The 7,471-nt window shown below is 47.6% G+C and overlaps 1 protein-coding gene across 2 annotated transcripts in view; it reads left to right on the forward strand.

The window, feature by feature from the left end:
• The window catches only part of THOC2 (THO complex subunit 2), a 1,289,207-nt gene extending 1,283,241 nt beyond the window's left edge, over positions 1 to 5,966 (forward strand). For both annotated transcript variants that reach the window (XM_086918507.1, XM_086918508.1), the window contains exon 38: positions 5,187 to 5,966. The gene's annotated coding sequence lies outside the window, so the exon portion shown is untranslated. The remainder of the gene's footprint in view (positions 1 to 5,186) is intronic.
• Positions 5,967 to 7,471: the final 1,505 nt, after the last annotated feature.

Raw genomic sequence — 7,471 nt, forward strand, 5'->3', positions numbered from 1 at the left:
GGTGTTGCTGAGGCGCTGTATCAGGGTGCGGTGGCATACGGTGTCGAAGGCTGCTGAGAGGTCCAGGAGGATGAGGGCAGCAGTTTCCCCGTTGTCGAGCAGGGACCTGATGTCATCGGTGGCTGCGATGAGGGCGGTCTCGGTGCTGTAGTTTGCTCGGAAACCGGACTGTGAGGGGTTGAGGGATCCGTTAGTCTCGAGGAGGCGGAGAGTTGTCTGTTGACCGTCTTCTCGATGACTTTGGCTGGAAAGGGGAGGAACGAGATGGGGCGGAAGTTCTTGAGGTCCGTGGGGTCCGTGGTGGGTTTCTTCAGGAGGGCGCTGAGCTCGGCATGTTTCCAGCTCTCCGGGAAGGTGGCGAATGCGAAGGAGCTGTTAATGATGTCTCGGAGTTGGGGTGCGATGATGGAGTCAGCTTTGTTAAAGATGTGGTGTGGGCAGGGGTCGGTAGGGGAGCCGGAGTGGATGGTGTTCATCAGGCGGGTGGTGTCTTCGGTGCTGACAGGGGTCCAGGTGTTGAGGGTGGTGGTGGGGTGCGTTGGTTCGGTGGTTGGGTGCGTGGTCAGTGCGCCGAAGCTGTTGTGTATGTCGGCGATCTTGCGGTGAAAGAACGAGGCGAGCGAGTCACAGAGGTCTCGCGAGGGTGTGATGTCGTTGTTGCAGGCGCTGGGGTTGGAGAGCTCTTTAACTATGCTGAAGAGTTCTTTGCTGTTGTGGGTGTTGTTGTCCAGTCGTTCTTTGAATGTTGTCTTCTTGGTGGTGCGGATCAGCTGGTGGTGTTTGCGGGTGGCGTTCTTGAGGGCTGTCATGTGTTCTGCCATCTGGTCGTGGCGCCAAACTTTCTCGAGGGTGCGGCAGGTTTTCATGGAGTTTTTGAGGTCGTTGGTAAACCATGAGGCTTTCCTGCTGCCGGGTCTGCTGGGAGGATTCTTCAGTGGTGCGAGTTCGTCGGCGCAGTTGGTGAGCCACTGTGTGAGGTTGCGGGCTGCTTCCTTGAGGTCCGTCGTGTTGGTGGGCGGGTTCTGGTTGAGGGTGGTGATGAGCTGGGCGGTGGTGATCTTGCTCCAGCTTCTGCGGGGAACCTGTTGCGGGTGGTGGTGGTGGGTTGTGGTTCTCCTGAAGTTGAAGTGGACGCAGCTGTGATCTGTCCAGTGTAGTCAGGTGGAGTGGCTGAAAGAGATGTGCTTGCTGGAGGAGAAGATGGGGTCAAGCGTGTGGCCGGCATAGTGGGTGGGGGTGTTCACCAGTTGTTTGAGTCCGAGGTTGTCCAGCAGGGCGGTGGTGTTGCAGTCCTTGCTGTTCTCCAGGTGGAAGTTGAGGTCCCCTATGAGGATGTAGTCTGTGGAGGTGAGGGCGTGCGGACTGACTAAGTCTGCGATGGCTTTGCTGAATTGTGTGCATGGTCCCGGGGGTCTGTAGGTGAGGGTGCCTCTGAGGGTGGTCTTGGGATCGGTGTGCATCTGGAAGTGAAGGTGCTCGGCGGCGGTGAGGGTGTCGTCGGAGTTGGTCGTGATGCGGATGGTGTTTCTGTGGACGATGGCTATGCCTCCTCCAGTTTGGTTGACGCGGTCTCTCCGGGTGATCTTGTAGCCATCCAGGATGGCGATGTCGGGGGCTGAGGAGGCGTTCATCCAGGTTTCCGTGAGGAAGGCGACGTCTAGTGATGTTGTGTCGAGGAGGTTCCAGAGTTCAACAGGGTGCCTGTGGACTGAGTGGGTGTTGAGCAGGATGCACTTGAAGTGGTTGTTGCTGGTGCTCGGCTTGGCAGGTGCGGTGCAGGTTCAGCAGCAGGTGAATTTGCAGGCTTGGCAGGTGAAGGGTCCGTGGGTGCGTTTCAGGGTGGCTCGGTAGCAGGCGGGGTTCCGGCCGGCGTTGAGTGCGTGAAGGGTTGCGGCGTCGTAAGTTCGTCGGGTGCGCTGGAATCGTCGAGGACCAGGGGTCCTGGCGCTGGGCGCGGACGGGCGTATACGGGCTTGGCGCGCCCGCTCCGCGTACGCGAGGCGACCTCCATAAATGTCGAAGTGGGAGGGAGGAGCAGCTGGGAGGCGGGAGCGGAGTGGCCAATGGGCGGTTGAGGAAGGGGTACAGAAGAAAAAAGGGGGCGGGCCACAGGGGAGCAGCGGCAGGGATCGGGGAGGGGAAGAAACGGCGGGAACAGACACGGGGAACAAGGGCTATCCAAAAAATACGATTCAACACAAAGGTACTGGCACAACAATAATGGGCACAACAATATCACACAGAACCTGGCACTCAGATGGCGAGAGTGCGGGAGACACGGGCACAGGGGCGGTCAACGCTGCTCTGGATCGAGACAGCAGCTGAGGGCTCACGGCAGCAGCAGAGGGGGCACGAGTCTTGGGCACCCACAGGGGGGGGAGCCGCGTGGTGTGTGGAGCGACTGGCCCTGCAAGCAGGGTCAAGGGTCACCTATTGTAAATAGGTTTCTTAAGGGCCTTACCTCTTTATTCCTATTTCTTTCGTAATGCCTCAGTGAGACTTGAATCTGGCCTTAACTTACCTTATGTGTGCTCCTTTCGAGCCACTACATGATTGTTCTCTCAGACTCTTGACCTTAAAGACTGCTTTTCTGGTTGTGATCACCTCTGCTCTCAGGGTGAGTGAGCTTTAGGCTCTATCTTTAAAACCTCCTTTCCTTGCTGTCAATCCGGACAAGGTTGTCCTTCGAACTAGGCCTTCTTTTCTTCCGAAAGTGGTTACCTCTTTCCACATAGGACAGACCATCACTTTGTCCACCTTCTTTCTGCCCGCACCCTTCCAAGGAGGAGGAGAGACTCCACAGTCTGAATCCAAAACATGCATTATCATTTTATTTGCATTGCACAAAAAAATTCCGTGTGGACGATCAACTCTTTGTTGGCTAAGTGGATGCCAAGAAAGGTCGGGCTGTGAAAAAACAGACCACCTCTCGATGGGTCGTCCTTTGCATTAAGACCTGTTACTCCTTGGCAAAAAAAGGAGCCTACGGTAGGACTGTGCGCCCATTCCACCAGGATAACGACAGCCACTACTGCTTTTGGACGTGGAGTCCCCCTCGGTGAAATCTGCCAGGCAGCCACGTGGGCATCTCGACACACTTTCACTAAACATTACTGCTTGGATAGTCTAGTCTGGAGAGACAGCTATTTTTGAGCTGTTCAGTTCTTCAGGACTTTCTGGTGTGAACTTAGTTCGCAGACCTACCTCCAGGGTTGGTATTGCTGGTGTATCTATTCTAAGGTAAGGAATCTCTTAGTAATAGTCTCTTTCAGATGAACTAGTTTCCTACCTTCGGTAGCAATATATCTGTAAGATACATATATTAGTTATAGACTCCTTACCGCCCCACCCTACATATATTAGTTATAGACTCCTTACCACCCCACCTTCCCGTTCTGCGAACTGACATCTATAGTAAGGGACTCCTTTTCAGGGCCCTAGTTGTGTGCACCAGTGGTCAGTGTCTTGCATGGCTCTGCACTTCTGGCGTGGAATTTCGCGTAAAAGAATTTACGTCAGTGCGCAGGGGCGGCATCTAAGTAGATACTGCAACGTAATCCCGGCGATCACTACGCCGAGCGCAGAGTCAACCGACGTGAAGGGGAACTGGCGACTAAAAATTCTTCGGATCCATTCTGACACCTGGGGGTAATTCTAAGGTAAGGACTATAACTAATATATGTCTGTCACAGATAGATCGTTACCGAAGGTAAGTAACTTGTTCGTCACGACTGTTCGCGGTCACAAAGCTGCAGATTGAGTAAAAAATCTACTTGAGCGGCAGCAAAATCAACTCGAGAAACTGCGTCCTCTGGATTGCCGCATGGTACCATTCTGTCTCATTTTTCAGCGCGGAACAAGGTCCTGGCACTAAATAACAGTGCAAGCAGCGCAATGTGCCTGTTTCCACCTTTCACGAAATTCCATGGAATCTCATGAAGTTTTTTGTAACTCCATAAGTTCCGCCAAGGTCTACTAAAAATGCGCAAAACATCATATTCAGTGTGTAGGTCTGACTTGTACCAATAGATTACTTTATTTGTATAAAATTTGTTATTCTTTAAAAAAAAGTCCATATAGTCCTGAGTTTGATATGTTATCAAATTAACAGAGCCGCATAACCAGTTATTCTGCCAAAAGGTTGTGATCTCCACTGATATTATGTAATTGATTCTGCAAACTACATTCCCTAGAAAAACCCACACGTGACATTTTTGGTCTCCAGGCATTCATGGCGACATTTCCTTGGTCAGTGTTACTTGGGATAAGAATTACGTTTAGCCATTTGAAAAATTCAACAAAATAGGTGAAAAAAGTACAAATATCCTCACATTTTTTCATTATATCTTCTGGCTGAAATGAGATACTGATGTGGAGTTCGCACCAGTGCATAGCTAAGAATGTGCAAAAAAAACTGTCTCATATATGGGTTTGCAAAGAGACCAAAGAGGTACCTGTGCGTGAAGAACCTGATGCTGACTATTTTTGTCAAAAAGCTCCACAAAGGTGCACAAACACCCTAATAGCGAAAGGGTTAGAGGACGCGGCTGTAAATTGAGGAGAAGTGTATTGTTGATCACCGGCATGTGGCTTTCCGTCATGGATCCCAAACATTAATTGAGTTAACTTAATGCTCTGTCATTTATTTTATTAAACCCTTTTTCTCAATGATCTACTGCATGGAAACACCCCCATTTAACTTTTATGGTCTGTTTCTCTGCTAACTTCCTAGTCGGCCCTATCCGTGGAGGTTGCATATAATGCTGGTACAACAGAATGTATGTTTTTGATACAATCAAAACTTTATTCACCTTTCCTAATTTGTATAATCCTTTTCCCAAAAGCACTAAAATAATTTTTACCAAGATGCGTATGCTACTTTCCAAAATATCTCATCGGGGATAACGGGTTCGCTTTGTTTGCCATGTGTTACTTAAGTGTTCATGTTATCTCTGTTCTGTTGGCATATTTTAGAAAAGAAGAGTATTTTATTTTTGATCTCAGATTGCATGCTCACCTTTATTTGCCTCCGAAGTGATTAATCAACTCTCCAAATTAAACATGAATCAACTAGCTTTCCATAAAAGAAGTTAATTTCTTAAGAATAATTGGTCCAAAACTAATTTAAACAAGCAAACCTAAATTGTGAAAATACTAAGCTGTCACATTCTTTTCTGTCTTTGTAGGTGAAGATGTACATGAAGATAGATTGCACAGAGAATTGTGAATGAAGAGGAACCACCTGTAACCCCCTTAAATTATTAATTTCTCGACATTATTTTCTTTGTTATGAAAAATGTAATGTTCAGTTGTGCTTTTCTGTATTTTAACTACTTGCTTACTTTCTTAGACATTTATTTTCAGTTAATGGCTGAAAGTGTTACCGATTCATAATGTTTAGCACAATGTGCTGCAAGCAGAAAGTTGCCAGAGTGCAAATTAGGCTATAATGTATGTACAGCGTTCCACTTTTGGTTGCCTGGTTCTTGCCTGGAATTTCGCACTACTTTAAAATCTGAATTGCATTCTTAATGTCATACCAGAATAAAATTTGATTTAACTTTTTTTCGATTTTACCTCATTTAAAGTCATGTTTTATTTATTACCTGGCTATTTTAATATCAGTGATAAACACTTGGGAGCATTGTCTTCATAAAATGCCTAGAAATTATTTGTATATTATGTCTACAACATTAAAAGACCTGTTTGAAAGAACGTTATACTTCAATGCTAAAACGTCTCCTACCACTTACTTTGTTTGTCATAATGTTTTTTAAAGAAATGGAGAAAATGTTCACAAAATGGAATTAAATTAGGGTTCAATTATACAGCTACAGGAGCTTTGTATCACCGAACTTTAGTCTAAATAGTTTAAAAGTGAATTTTTTTAAATACATTTTTATCTGCTGAATTCTACCAGTGTAATCCTTTTTTCTAAATAAAGAGTTTTCTCAATGGAATATAAATTGTGTGATGTCGTCATTGTGCACTGCGAAGATGTATTCATGCAAGATTCTAAATGCAGACATAAACAAAAGCTAACACACTGCTCACATTTTCCATCATAAATAATATATATCCATCCTTACTGTTTTAACCAGTGTAATGCCTGTATTTGGAATAAAACATTGATAGGTTGTTTTGAACGCCAGTGAAGTATTTATTTAAATTCAGTTATGGGCCTAACAAATTGAAGTTCATAGCTGATGCACAAGAACCAGGAAAATATAGTAAATTTGAAATGCCCACTTTTGTATAATTAGTACTATGTGTAGTTTTGCAATCATTTAAGCTTGTTGCACAAGTTACTACTTGTGTAACGATATATCTGTAAGAGACATTAGTTAGTGATAGATTCCTTACCTTAGAATATCCCCAGGCGTCAGACTGGATCCGGAAAGTTTTGCGTAGCAGTACCCTTGCGCGTCGGTAGGCGTCGTCTGCGGCTCCGCGTCCGTCAGTGCCGTGATGACGTCGTCGGAGTACTTAGACGCCGCCTCCGCGTGCTGACGTCAGTTCTTAGCCACCGCTTTTCCGCGCCAGAAGCGCGGAGCCATGACAAAAACCAACACTGGTGCCAAGAAACTAGGGCCCTGAAAGGGGATGACCTTAACCCTAGATATCGGTTCGCAGAACGGGGTGGGTCGGTAAGGAATCTATCACTAACTAATGTCTCTTACAGATATATCGTTACACAAGTAGTAACTTGTGCATCTGAAAGAGACACGTTAGTGATAGATTCCTTACCTTAGAATAGATACCCCAGCAATACCATCCCCGTGGTGGTGGGTCTGCGAACCAATATTCACACCAGAAAGTCCTGGAGAACGGAACGGCCGAAGTAGCCATCCCTCCGGACTTGACTGTCCAGACAGTAGTGCCTCGCAAACGTGTGCAACGAGGCCCACGTAGCTGCCTGGCAAATGTCCTGCAAGGGCACACCTCGGCCCAAGGCAGTCGTAGTGGCCGTGGCTCGAGTGGAATGAGCCCGCAGCCCAACAGGTGGTTCCTTCTTAGCCAAGGAGTAACACGCCTGGATGCACATGATAATCCATCGAGAAATGGTCCTCTTGTGCACCGATTTCCCATTCTTAACGCCCGCGTACCCAACAAAGAGTTGATCATCCACCCGGAACTGGCGTGTGCGATCCAGATAGAACGAGAGCGCACGTTTTGGGTCCAGACGGTGGAGCCTCTCCTCTCTCTCGAGGGGTGCGGAGGCGGAAAGAAGGTGGGCAATGTGATGGACTGCCCAATGTGGAAGGCCGTGACCACCTTAGGCAAGAAGGAGGGCCTAGTCCTCAAAACAACCTTGTCCGGATGGAATGAAAGGAAAGGAGGCTTTCAAGAGAGAGCCTGGAGCTCACTCACTCTCCTAACAGAGGTAATGGCTACCAGGAAGGCAATCTTCAAAGAAAGAAGGCGAAGTGGACAGTTGTGAAGAGGCTCAAAGGGAGCGCACATCAGAAAT

This window comes from Lissotriton vulgaris, chromosome 4_1, assembly GCF_964263255.1.
Source record: "Lissotriton vulgaris chromosome 4_1, aLisVul1.2, whole genome shotgun sequence".
Taxonomy (NCBI): Eukaryota; Metazoa; Chordata; class Amphibia; order Caudata; family Salamandridae; genus Lissotriton; species Lissotriton vulgaris.